The 13842-nt window shown below is 46.0% G+C and overlaps 1 long non-coding RNA gene and 1 other non-coding gene across 4 annotated transcripts in view; one reads left to right on the forward strand and one right to left on the reverse strand.

Annotated features, from left to right (window-relative positions):
• LOC133256648 (uncharacterized) overlaps positions 1–13842 on the forward strand; it is a 195123-nt gene that overhangs the window by 95834 nt on the left and 85447 nt on the right. The window lies entirely within an intron of this gene.
• On the reverse strand, positions 3566–3638 carry TRNAG-UCC (transfer RNA glycine (anticodon UCC)). Its single transcript has one exon. It is a non-coding gene; the product is annotated as a tRNA-Gly (tRNA).

Here is a 13842-nt window from a genome sequence, read left to right on the forward strand (position 1 = left end):
TTTTTCCCCCTGCTTTCATCTGAGCTCTTCAAATAAAAGGATTTGAGAAGCTGAATGCTTTGGACTGTTGACAGAAATAATCGATAAACAATCTGTAATCAGAATCAAAAACAGTTTTATTTGAGCCAAACTGAGGACTGTTATAGCCCAGAAGACAACCTCTCAGAGGATCTGCTTGGGAGAAGCATGGTTTTCAGCAGTTTAATATGTTGTCAGAACAAAGAACATTAAACGAGTCATGGATACAGTCTGTCAAGGTTTTAAAAAAATAGATCAACATGTATAAAGTGAGTCAATATGGCCTTGGCACCTGGGATGAGTCATATCATCCAAGGAGGACAAACATGGGCATTGCAGGGAGAGGATTTGATCTTTATTTTTAACATAGACATCCTTTACTTCTGGCCAATGAACCTTTTTCTTTTATAATTAAAGTATATATACAATGTATGTTTGATACGCCACAAACAGGCTATGATAGCATGAGATTCAGGTTAACTCATGTATAAGGCAGAATGACTTCCCCATGCTTCAATATGTGAAAATTTCTTTTATCAGGACACATATAAAAATACGTGTGGGCCCTGAAGCCAGAATACTTGACTTAATCCCAGCTGCAACACATACTGGCTGTGTGGTCTTGGGTAATTGCTTCTCTGGTCCTCAGTTTCCCCATCTGTAAAATATGACAATAATAGTACCTATCTCATCATTATTAGGATTGTATTAGCTATTATGTATGACAAATTCTACCCCCTACCCCTGGCATAGAGGATCTTAGTTCCCTGACTGGGGAGCTAACCCATGCCCTCTGCAGTGGAAGTGCAAAGTCTTCACCACTGGACCATCAGGGGAGTGCCAGCTGTTATGTAAGAAATTCTTAAACGGGACCTGCCATGTTGAAGGAAATGGCAACCCACTCCAGTATTGTTTCTGGGAAAATCCCATGGATAGAGGAATCTGCTGGGCTACAGCCTGCAGGGTCACAAAGAGTCAGACATGACCGAGCAACTGAGCACATATGCACATTTACAATTGATATAGAAAGTACTATATAAATGTGAGCCATCATCGTTTTTACAATTATTATTTTGCTTCCTTTCTCTGTGTTTATTATACATTTCTAATTGCTAAAAGGGGTCCCAATTTTCCATTTATTAAGATGAAAGGAAAGCCTAGCTACCCCCTGCCCCCTTGGCCCTGGCCTGTACATGCTGTTCATCCAGGCTTTTCTTGCTGGAGCCAAAGACACACAATTCTTGTCCGCATGCCCAGGTAGGGGTGTTGAGACACAGAGCAGATGGACCTCCTAGACTGTGGTTTGGGTCCCTGTACTGTCTTTCAACGTCTTTTCTTGGTCTCTCAACTGTCTTTTCAACTCTATAATTTTTTTCATCCTCATTAACGAGGGTAGTCTTTTGTCATAATTATTTTTTGAAAGTTAATATATACACATTGTAAAAATCCTCAAGCACCAAAAGCCCCCTAACTCTGATCCGAAGGTTGATTTTCTTCTCCCGTTACCAGTTTCCTACATATCCTTCCAGGCTGGTTCTAGGACGGCATTCATTTGTCGTGTCTTCCCTGCTTACTGATCAGCACCATTGGTGCAGCTCTGTAAATGCGTGTGGGTGTACAGACTCGAGTGAGGTTGGCCTCTGGGCTCATCTGCTCAGCTCCGCACAGCCACAGCCATCTGTTTGCACCTGCAGGTCATCAAGGTTTTGGACCTCAGGGCAGGGCCTGTCTTAGTGCAGAGGAGTTCAAGAGCCAGTTTAGTAAGTTGAATGTCATCTAGGTCATTGGCTGGCCTTGCAGCCAAGTTCTAAAATCCACCCTCTGCCTTTGGTCTGGTTCCTGAACCCCTCTAGCCTCTTCCCTTGAGCTTGGCTCTTTGACATGAGAGTTTGCTCAGGAGCTCACCCTGTCCCCTCCAGTCCTGCCCAGAAGCCCACACAAGAGACCAAGGCTGACCCATTGCAGCCGCAGCCCATTCCTCATGTCTGGTCGCCCTGGTCTGTCTGGGCCACTGGGCTCTCTCTGCCAGGACCCTTGCTGGGACCTACTGACACTCTCCCTGTCCTGCACTGCCTCTGATTCTGTGGTCTCCACACTCTATGGGAAGACTCCCTCTCCCTGGCTTATTCTAATCCCAAGCACTTTAGGATTCAAGACGTACCCATGTGACTGAGAGATTCACTTAACCTCTTATGAGCCTCAGTTTCTTTATCTGTAAAATGGGCCTGATAATCCCTGCATAATCCACAGAGTTGGTTAAGAGCCTAGTATTAAATCCTGCCCTGTAGATAGAAGTCCCTTTGGCTTCCTTCCACCCACCTCAGTGGAGATATCGAATTTCCAGGTCCTATCAGCTTCCTCTCCAAAGAGCCCTGGCTGCTCCCTGGCTGCACCAAGCTCCAAGCTTCCACTTTAACTTAAGGCTTGAAACCAATGAATCTCAATTGACTTAGCTTTCATTCTTCCCAGATTGGTCATCAGAACAGTTCCAGGAGATCATCTCTAAGGTTCTTGAAGGGTGATGAGCAATGACGTCATAATAAAAATGATGGTCAGTATTCATTGAGCAGTAACTGTATGCCAGGTATCCTGCCAGGAGCCATACATGAATGACCTCATGAATCCTTTATGACCAGCCATGGAGGCAACCTCACTGCCATTGACTCATGACTGAGATGCCCGGACAGAGGCTCAGAGTCTGGAAGTGATCTGATAAGGTGGGAGAGGGGCATTTAACCTGTGGGAAGACTCGAAGATCAGCCAATTTATTCAGAGCTTGCTAGAGAAAGGGAGTCAGCCACCATCACTTGCATGTAGCAGAGACTCAAAGGCAAGCGGATGGGAAAGCTTTATAGTGAGGGAGGGGTGAGAAGGGATCAGAGGCTGTCGGCACAGTGGATCTGGAGGCTGTTGGCACAGTGGATCTGGAGGCTGTTGGCACAGTAGATCTGGAGGCTGTTGGCACAGTGGGTCTGGAGGCTGTTGGCACAGTGGATCTGGAGGCTGTTGGCACAGTGGGTCTGGAGGCTGTTGGCACAGTGGGTCTGGAGGCTGTTGGCACAGTGGATCTGGAGGCTGTTGGCACAGTGGGTCTGGAGGCTGTTGGCACAGTGGATCTGGAGGCTGTTGGCACAGTGGGTCTGGAGGCTGTTGGCACAGTGGATCTGGAGGCTGTTGGCATACTGGATCCGGAGGCAGGCTACATAGGACTGGATATCCTGTGTAATTGATTAGGGCTTTTATCTGGCTTTCTCGTGTTGGTCCTAAGTTGGATGTGGGGACAAAAATTAGAGAAGCTGTCAGTGATTCATCAAGTCCTGGCCATTTTGATGGTTACAGCAATGACTGTTTATCTTCCTGGATTGTCAAGCAAAACAGCAATCTGGGTTCCTGTGAGTCTGACTTAGAGCAGGCTGGTTTCCTGGGCTGTTGGCTGTGAATAAGGGCTTGGTTTCCTGAGCAGGTTGCTATAGGTTATGGGGCAGAATTCTGCTTTTATTTAATTAAAAAAATTTTTTGGCTATGCCCACAGCATGCAGGATCTTAGTTCCCCAACCAGGGATCGAACCTGTGCCCCCTGCAGTGGAAGCACAGAGTCCTAACCACTGGACCACCAGGGAAATCCCAGAGTTCTGTTTTTATATTTGGCCTGGTCATTGTCCATTTGTACATTCAGTCTCTCAAACCTGAGGAAGTCTAACTCCATATTCTTGGAATCTGGAAAATTCCATGAGGGCTAATTCAAGAGCATCTCAGAAGAGTCCTAGATTCTGAACCTACGAAGGTTTAATCTGCTTCGGGCTGCTGACCTCTGTGGCTCCCAGGTGGGCATGTTTCTACCATTTCAGAGGTCTAATGCCTCAGTGGCCCCCAACAGCGGCAGCTGCAGTGTTTCTCGGGGGTCCGAGCCCCTCTCCAGCTAGAGGCCAGGCACACAGCTGCACCCTGAGCAGACCCCAAGCTCCTGCCCCCACGCTAGGGTCTGCAGAGATCAGCACTCCAGACTGGCCGGCTCGACTCAGCTAAGGCTGCCAAGACAAGTTTCTGCTGGGCACATTTTCTGTGTGGTGTGTTTTTCTTTCTTTGGTAGCTCATAAAATTCCCCTGCCTGCCCTGGGCCTCTCGGTCTTTAATCTTCAACCTTTCTTGGAGCTGTCCCTATTTCTTTTTAATTGTGCCTCTTTTTTTTTTTTTTTCTAAATGGAAGTTTCCTATTGACTTTTTATGACAATATAGAGACGTGGATGGACTCCAACAAAAATGAAATCTTTATGGAATAGTCATCTGTCTCCTGGAGCCTCCTGACAAATGTTCCTCCTTGGATACCCAGACATCTGTACATATTGGTGGGGAGCAGGGGGCCGTGGGGAGTCGCTCTGGTCTTGGCTGAAGTATCATGACCACGGAGGGAGTGGTGTGCAGCTCAGCCAGCGGGAGAAGGGGAGGGGACGTGAGGGTGACATGAGATATGGAGCAGGAAAAATAAATCTTCCCCAGGTACAATCCCTTTGCCTTAGTGGCAGCTGAATTGGCAGCGCTCCCTAATCCCAAACAACCTGGCTACCTGACTGCACATGCGACCCACGCGGGGGTGACGTGTTCAGTGCCCCCTTACTCAGCATCTCTTGCCTTGGGCCCCCCAGCCTGGCCTGAAAAGTCTTTGTCTTTGGGCCCTAACACCAGACATGACTGTCTGGGGTCGTGGGCTCATTTCCCTTGGGCAAGCTTCCCAGAGTGTGGTCTGGGAATGGCTTGGGATCCACTGATGGTTCTCCAGGGATCAGGAGCCTATGCAGGCATGAGTTACTTGTGCCAGGAGGGGAGGAACAGTTCTCCACTTACAAATCAGTATTAGAAACCACCCACACCACATGCCTGGCCCACATCTGGATACTAGGTCCAAAGGGTCACGGTCCCTCGTCCCACAGAGCTGATGTTCTTGAAGGAGGAAACAGGCAAAAATTAGAAGCCCCCCTCCCCCTGCCAAAAATCAAGTAAATATGTAAATGATGTGACATTTTCAGATTGTGGGGAGTGCGTGGGACAAACAGAGAGGGGAGAGAAGGCTGCTGCGGGGGAGGGAGGGCATCTGTTTTAGACAAAGGTCAGGGAAGCCTGCCTGCTGACACTGGAGATAAGCTCAGGTCAAGGAAAGAGCAGTTCAAGCAGAGAATCAGCAAGTGCAAAGGCCCTGAGGCACTCGTGGATTTGAAAGCCAGAGAGAAAGTGAGGGTGGCTGGAATGATGTGAGCCCCCAGAGGAGCAGAGGGAGAGGAGGCTGTGTCAGGTCTCGGGCTTTGTGAACAAGCCTTCCTGATGAGCAGCTCTTGTTTCAAGTACAGCATGAGCCACTGTGTGGATTTAGGGAGTGGAAGCCTGACACAACCTGATTTTCATTTTATTTATTAATTTATTTTTTTAAATTGGAGTATAATTGCTTTCTTGGGCAAACGCTGGGAGACGGCGAGGGACGGGGAAGCCTGGCATGCTGCAGTCCATGCGGTCGTGAAGAGTCGGACACAACTTGGTGACTGAACAGCAACATAATTACTTGATAATGTGATAGTTTCTGCTGTACAATGAAGTGCATCCGCTATAAATACACATATATCCTCTCCCTCTTGAGCCTTCCACCCCACCACCCCCTTCCCCTAGGTCATCACAGAGCCCCAGGCTGAACTCCTTGTGGTACACAGCAGCTTCCCGCAGCTAGCTACTGTACACCCATGTCACAGGGTCAGTCACTCAGTCATAGCCGGCTCTGCAACTCCGTGGACTGTAGCCCGCCAGGCTCCTCTGTCCGTGGGGTTCTCCAGGCAAGAACACTGGAGAGGGCTGCCATTTCCTTCTCCATCTTACACTTGGTCATGTACATATGTCAGCACTGCTCTCCCAATTCATCCCACCTTCCCTGCCCTCTCTGTGTCCACACGTCTTTTCTCTGTCTGCATCTGTATTCCTGCACTGCAAATGAGTTCATCAGTGCTATTTTTCTAGCCATAAAAAGAAGCAAAAGGGGGTCATTTGTAGAGATGTGGATCAGACATGACTTAGCGACAGAGCATGCATGGATGAACCTAGAGCCTGTCATAAAGAGTGAAGTAAGTCAGAAAGAGAAAAACAAATATATATTAACCCATATATATATACATATATACATATATATATGGAACCTAGAAAAATGATTTTCATTTTAGAGATGCTATTCTGACTGCTGGGTCTCTAGAATGGACTGTAGAATTGTATTAAAATCAAGCTGCCAAGGTTTTGGAGCTTTGAGAAGGTAGCACAAGGCTTCTACTCAAGGAGTTTGGGGAGGAGGGAGGTGTCAGGGTGGCTGTTTCTTTAGGTGGTTTGGGTCTAGAACTGCTTCCTTAAACTTCAGGGCCTCCCATGAAGCTAGTCCCCAGCCTGAGTTTTGAGGACAACTGAGAAGTTATGTTGGGGATAACTGATAGTTATGTTTGCCTCCCTGCCAAGGACAGGCTTTCAGGAGAGGACAAAGCACTGTAGCCTCACACAGGAATTTTGTCAAGGAATGGGATCTCCTCCATGAGTGCCAGCTGTCTACCCAGTAGGAGGAACGGTCATATACATCTTAGTAAGGGAGGAACATGTTTTAGCACCTATGTGGCAGGCTCTATCCCATATCTTATAACTGCCACCACTGCCCGGAAAAGTACTGTTAAATATGAGATCTGGGACTTCCTTGGTGGTAGAGTGGATAAGAATCCACCTTCCAGTGCGGGCGACACGAGTTTGGTCCCTGGTCTGGGAAGATTCCACCTGCCGCAGAGCAACTAAGCTTGTACACCGCAACTGCTGAGCCCACGCGCCCTAGAGCTGTGCTCTGCAATGAGAAGTCACCGTAAGGAGAAGCCAGCCAACGGAGAGTAGCTCTGCCGCACCGCAACTGGAGAAAGCCCCTGCAAAGCAGTGAAGGCCCAGCACAACCACCACAGAAACGATGAAACCTGGAACCAGAGAGCTTAAGTGACTTGCCGAAGGTCACACAGCACTAAAAGGCAGAACTGAGGCTGCGAGTGGCCTTGGAGAGCATCCACGTGCTGAGGGCTCAGTGGGCCCCCTCCCATAAATACTGTCATGGTTCCTCAGGGAGAAGGAGGATCATGCCTGGGAGAAGCTGCAGCACGCTTGGGAGACCCTTGTGTCTTCCTGCCATGGGCCTAAGAACACAGAGTCTGCCTGAAGCCTGCAAGCTTTCAGGAAACATGCTTGACACTGGCCCAAAGAATTAGCTTCAAAGTCTAAGAAGAAAGCTGCAGAGTCACAGCTAGGAATTTAGATCAACAGAGAATAAGAAAAGTGAAAGATGTTCTTTTAGTTCCATTTCTTCCTCCTTCTACACTCGTCTCTGCCTTTTGCAGCTCCAAGTGTCTGACCTCCATCACTTTCCTTCTGCCTGAAAAACCCCCTTTAGCATCCCCTGCAGGGTACATCTCCGGGCAATGAACGCCCTCTGTTTTTGTTTGCCTGAGAAAAATCTTTCTTTATCCTTCACTTTTTTTTCCCAATTAAAGTTTCATTGTGAGGTAGTTGGAAACTCATATGTGTTGTAGGAAATAAATCAGAGAAATCCTGTGTACCCTTAATGCCGCTTCCCCAAAAGTAACATCTTGCTGACCCATAGTAAGATATCACGGCCAGAATACTGACATCGCTGCACTTTTATGTATATTCATTGGTGTGTGTGTGCACACACAGGTGCACATGCATGCAGTTAGTTCTGTTCAGTTATATCCCATGAGTGCGTTTGTGTATCCATCACCACAGTCAAGGTATGTTCTATTTCCTTCACCAGAAGGATCTCTCAGTCTGCCCTTTTATAACCCACTCCCTCCTCTCCCTCAACCCTGGCAACCACTGGTCTGTTCCCTTTTTATAATTTTACCATTTCAAGAATATTTTATAAATGGGGTCGTGGTCCGTATGTCTTTTTCGCTCACCGTAACTCTCTGGAAATTCATCCACGTTGTTGGGTGTATGGATACCCAACCTCCCTCTGGATTGCTGAGGGCTATTCCATGATAGATGTACCATGATTTGCAGTGTTTAACCACTCATCACCAAAGGACATCAAAGGCTGTTTCTCGTTTGGGGGCAGGGAGATCATGGAGAAATGCTCCAAGAGAGGATGGAGAAAAGAGTCCCCACCAACCAACCAACCAACCAAATGAGCTAGAGAGAGAATAAGCAAGCCTGTGCAGTGAGTGAGGATGGGGAGTGCAGCGGCTGGGGGGAGGTGGAAGTGGCTGCTCCAGGAGGGCCCATCCGGGATGAAGAGAGAATTACAGAGTGGAAAGTCGTAAAATAAATTCTCATGCCTCTGCAGGTTCCTTATTTTCAGTAAAACCCGTATTCTCATACAAGAATTTGCATAGCAGACGTTTCTCCTCTTGGGAAGAGATAGCCCAAGTCAGTGCAGATCACCTGCAGCTCCCAGCCCTGCATGCACACACTCCCTCATTTGCTAATATGCACACGCTTTTGCACACATGCACACAAGTCCAGGGCTTTCCTGGACTTCCTTGTTGCTCAGTGGTAAAGAATCCACCTGCCAATGCAGGAGACACAGGAGACTTGGGTTCGATCCCTGGGTTGGGAAGACCCTCTGGAGGTGGAAATGGCAACCCAGTCCAGTGTTCTTGCCTGGAAAGTCCCATGGACAGAGGAGCCTTGAGGGCTGCAGTCCATGGAGTTGCAGAGTCGGGACACGGCTGAGCAGCTGAACAGCAGCGAGGCCAGCGCCAGTGCCGCCATGCTGTAAGGGGCTCCACCGCCTCCTTTCTTGAGGCAGGTGTTCTTGCGACATCAGAGCATGGTCTCTTCATATATTAATAGCTTCTGATCACCAGCCCCCTTGCCCGCTGATGCCTCTTAGGGTTTGGGGGATGAGGGAGTAAGAGTCGTTTATTCTTGGCATCCTGATTAGAACTTGGCATTTAGTGCCTGCTAGAAATAATCCATGGAGCATGGAGTTTTAGAATTACGTCTTTTGTGGAATGTCACAGGACTCTAGTCACCCCAAAACATTTTTGTCTGTGGGAAAATATACCTTGAGTTCCATCTTGCCAGTGAAGTTTTATGGGTTTGAGTGTTGTGTAAACTCTTCATATTATCCAGCAATATGTGTTTATTGTAAAAAAAAAAAAAAACAACCAAGGATAAAGAAGAAAATAAATATAACCCATGGTTTTTTATTGCATTTTTTTCTTACAAAAACATAATATTGCACATACTATATCATATCTGGCTTTAGTTGGTAACTATATAATGCAGAATTGTAAAATTGGCCCCCCAAGATTCTATGCCTAAACCCCAGAACTATGAATACCATGAGCTACCATGCCCATGAAAAGATTACCTTACTTGGCACAAAAGAACTTGGTAGGTTTAATTTAAGGTTATTAGTTAGTTGATTTTAATATAGGCAGGTGATCCTGGATTGTCTAGAAGATTCCAGGGGGAATCCCATGTGCCCTTAAAGGCAAAAGGAGAAGTCAGAGAGACTCAAAGCATAGGAGGGATTTGATGTCCATTGGTGTCTTTGAAGGTGAGGCCACAAGCTAAGGCAACAGGGGAGGCATCTGGGAGCTGAGAAAGACCCTAGTTGGCAGCCAGCAGGGAGATGGAGACCTCAGCTCCAGAGTCACAGAGTACTGAATTCTGCCAACTTTAAAGCGTCTGTAAGCAGATCCTTCCCTTCAACCTCAGGATAAGTGCATAGGCTAGCTGACACCCTGATTTCAGCTTGTGGGACCCCAAGCAGACACGCCAGTGAGCCTACCTGGACTCCACACCTACAGAACTGTGAGATAATAAATGGGTGTTGCTTTACACTGCCCAGGTTTGTGATAAATGGTTCAGTTCAGTTCAGTTGCTCAGTCGTGTCTGACTCTTTGCGACCCCATGAATCACAGCACGCCAGGCCTCCCTGTCCATCACCAACTCCCGGAGTTCACTCAAACTCATGTCCGTCGAGTCGCTGATGCCATCCAGCCATCTCATCCTCTGTCGTCCCCTTCTCCTCCTGCCCCCAATCCCATCAGGGTCTTTTCCAATGAGTCAACTCTTCACATGAGGTGGCCAAAGTATTGGAGTTTCAGCTTCAGCATCAGTCCTTCCAATGAACACCCAGGACTGATCTCCTTTAGGATGGAGTAGGTTGGACCTCCTTCTTGCCGTCCAAGGGACTCTCAAGAGTCTTCTCCAACACCACCATTCAAAAGCATCAATTCTTTGGTACTCAGCTTTCTTCACAGTCCAACTCTCACATCCATACATGACCACTGGAAAAATGAGAGCCTTGACTAGACGGACCTTTATTGGCAAAGTAATATCTCTGCTTTTCAATATGCTATCTAGGTTGGTCATAATTTTCCTTCCAAGGAGTAAGCGTCTTTTAATTTCATGGCTGCAGTCACCATCTGCAGTGATTTATGCAGCATTAAAATCCAATCCTGTCATAGACCACAAGTGTTTTTTCCATGCCAGTGAGCTTATTTGACATGTTTTGGTGGCTGGAGAGTATTCTGTTGCATGGATGTCCCATACTTTGGGAAGTGTCCTTTAATGATGGACACTAAATCATCTTTGATTTAACACATGCATTTGCAGAGGGCACTCCCGAACCGAGACCTCACATATCTTACTCTTACTTACCAGGGCAGAGGTTTCTGAGAAATACCCTCCGCATCCGTGGGCCTCAGCCAGAGCAGACTAGACTCATGATTTCCGATGTGTGCTGGGTCTTGCTGACACTGTACCCTGACTTCAAACAACCTCTCTCCCCATGCCCTGTCTCATCTTAGTAGACACACTTTTCAAAAAGCAGAGCCTCCATACCTCTAATCATAGTGAAATGGAGTAACAGGGACCAGATTTATCCTCTTGCATGAAACAAACAAATATGGCAAAACTATATGAATCTACAAAAACTTACTAGAACTGAGTCCAAAATGGGCAGGATCTAAGATCAATAAGAAAATCACTTGCATTTTTATGTACCAGGAATGGACAATCAGACATTGAAAAAGACCACTGATAGTAATCTAAAAAATAGGAAATATTTAAGAATAAATCTGGCAACAGATTTGAAAGTATGCTGAAAACTGGGCTTCCCTGGTAGCTCAGCTGGCAAAGAATCTGCCTGCAATGCAGGAGACCCCAGTTTGATTCCTGGGTCAGAAGTTCCCCTGGAGAATGGATAGGCTACCCATTACAGTGTTATTGGGCTTCCCTGGTGGCTCCGATGATAAAAAATCCGCCTGCAATGCAGGAGACCTGGGCTCAATCCCTGGATTGGGAAGATCCCTGGAGAAAAGAATGGCAACACACACCAGTATTCTTGCCTGGAGAATTCCCATGGACAGAGGAGCCTGGCGGGCTACAGTCCATGATTGCAAAGAGCTGGACTCGACGGAGCAACTGAGCACAGCACATGCTGAAAACTACAAAGTATTGCTGAGAAGAATGAAATAAAACCTAAATACATAGAAAGATATACATGTTCTGGGTCACAACACTCAATATTTTTAAGATGATTTTTCTCTAAGTTGATAAATCAATTCAATGCAATCTCGGTCAAAAATCCTCAAAGACTTTGTGTGTGTGTATGTGGGTTTTTTTTAGAAATTGATAAACTGATCCTCAAATTTAAAAGAAAACATAATAGACCTGGGATAGCTAAAGGATTTTTGAAAAAGAAGAACAAATTTGGAGGACTAACACTATCTGATTTTAGATCTTATTGTAAAGTTATAAGAATGAAACAATGTGGTATTGACATGCAGATGGATCAACAGAACAGAATCTGTGTTTTAGAAGTAGATCAGTTGATTTTCAACTAGGATGCAAAGGCAGTTCAGTAGAAAAAAGATACTCTTTAAACAAGTGAAGTGATGCTGGAACAATCGAATATCTACATGCATGAAAGGTTGAACTTTGATGAATATCTCGCACCGTATACAAAAATGAACTCAAAATGAATCATAGGTCAACTTTTAAAACCTACAGCTGGGTGGGATTTGAGAGAATAGCACTGAAACATGTACATTACCCTATGTAAACTAGACGACCAGAGCAAGTTGAATGCATGAAGCAGGGCACCCAAAGCCAAGGCTCTGGCACAACCCAGAGGGATAGGGTGGGGAGGGAGGTGGGAGGGGGTTCAGGATGGCATGACACATGTATACCCATGGCCAATTCATGTTGGTGTATGGCAAAAACCATCCAATATTGTAAAGTAATTATCCTCCACTTAAATTAAAAAAACAAAAAACAAAAAAACCTACAGCTGTATAAGTTCTACAAGAAAATACAGAAGAAAATTCTAGGCAGAAGAGAAAGTCAGAGAGCCTCTGAAACTGAAACTGAAATTCTGGGTTAGGCAAAAAGGTTTTAGATATCTGACAGCAAAAGCATGACATATGAAAAGTTGGATTCATTGGACCTCATAAAATTTAAGGACTTCTACTCTGTGAGAGACACTGTTGAGAAGACGAAGAGATAAGCCATACACTAGAACATATTTGCAAGTCACATATCTAACAACAGATTTGCGTCCAGAATATTAAAAAAAGAATTCAAAATCAGTAATAAGAGAACAACCTAATTTTATAAATGCGAAAAAGAATTGAAAACACACTTCATCAAAGAAGATGTATGAAGGCCAAATAAGCGCAATATCATTGGGAATTAGAAAATAAAGTGTAGACTGCAATACAAGATAACACTCCACACCGATTAGAATGTCTGAAATTTAAAATACTGATTGAAATGTGGAGGGGCTGCCACCTTATACACTGCCCGTGGGCACAAAATATAACACATCCACTGTGGAAAACAGATGGGCAGTTTCTTAGAAAAATAAGCATACAGTTGCCCTGTGACCCAGCCACTCTACTCTTCATATTTGCCCAAGAGAAATGAAAGTACATGTCTGCTCACATGAATGTTAACAGTGGCTTTACTTTTTAAAAATGTTTAATTTTTAATGTGGACCATTTTTAAAGTCTTCATTGTTTCTGTTTCTGTAGAGTCAATGTTGTTTGTTTTATGTTTGGGTTCTTTGGCCAGGAAGCGCGTGGGATCTGAGTTCCCCATCCAGGGGTCGAACCTGCACCCCCTGCATTGCAAGGCCAAGTCCTAAACTTGACTGGACTGCCAGGGAAGCCCTAGCAGCTTTGCTTTGAATAGCTCAAGACTAGAAACAATCCCCAAATATGGTGAAGGTGAAGGTGAAGTCGCTCAGTCGTGCCTGACTCTTTGCGGCCCCGTGGACTGTAGCCTACCAGGCTTCTCCGTCCATAGGATTCTCCAGGCAAGAGTACTGGAGTGGGTTACCATTTCCTTCTCCAGGGGATATTCCTGACCCAGGGATCGAACCCGGGTCTCCCGCATTGGAGGCAGACTCTTTAACCTCTGAGCCCCCAGGGAAGCCCAGTCCCCAAATATAGCAACAAGTAAACAGATGAACAGTGATGTGTCCCTGTAATGGAATCTGAGATACGAAAGTTGTTACCGTGGGAGTATGGGAAATGAAGCTGCGAGTCAGGAAATCTGAAGCTGAAGAGTTAGATACATGGATGGCGGATCCTGGGAGCCAAGTTTCTCATCAGTGGAGTGGGAGGTTACAGACAGGCCAGGGGGAGAGGCTGAAATGATCTATGCAGCAGTGGATTAGCAATGTAGACCTCCACAGGGACTCATGTTTAGCTTAATATTGATACAGATGGACACATACAACATATTTATAGATATAAAAGTGAAATTGTTAGTTGCTCAGTCATGTCCAACTCTGTG

This window comes from Bos javanicus, chromosome 11 (assembly GCF_032452875.1).
Source record: "Bos javanicus breed banteng chromosome 11, ARS-OSU_banteng_1.0, whole genome shotgun sequence".
NCBI lineage: Eukaryota > Metazoa > Chordata > Mammalia > Artiodactyla > Bovidae > Bos > Bos javanicus.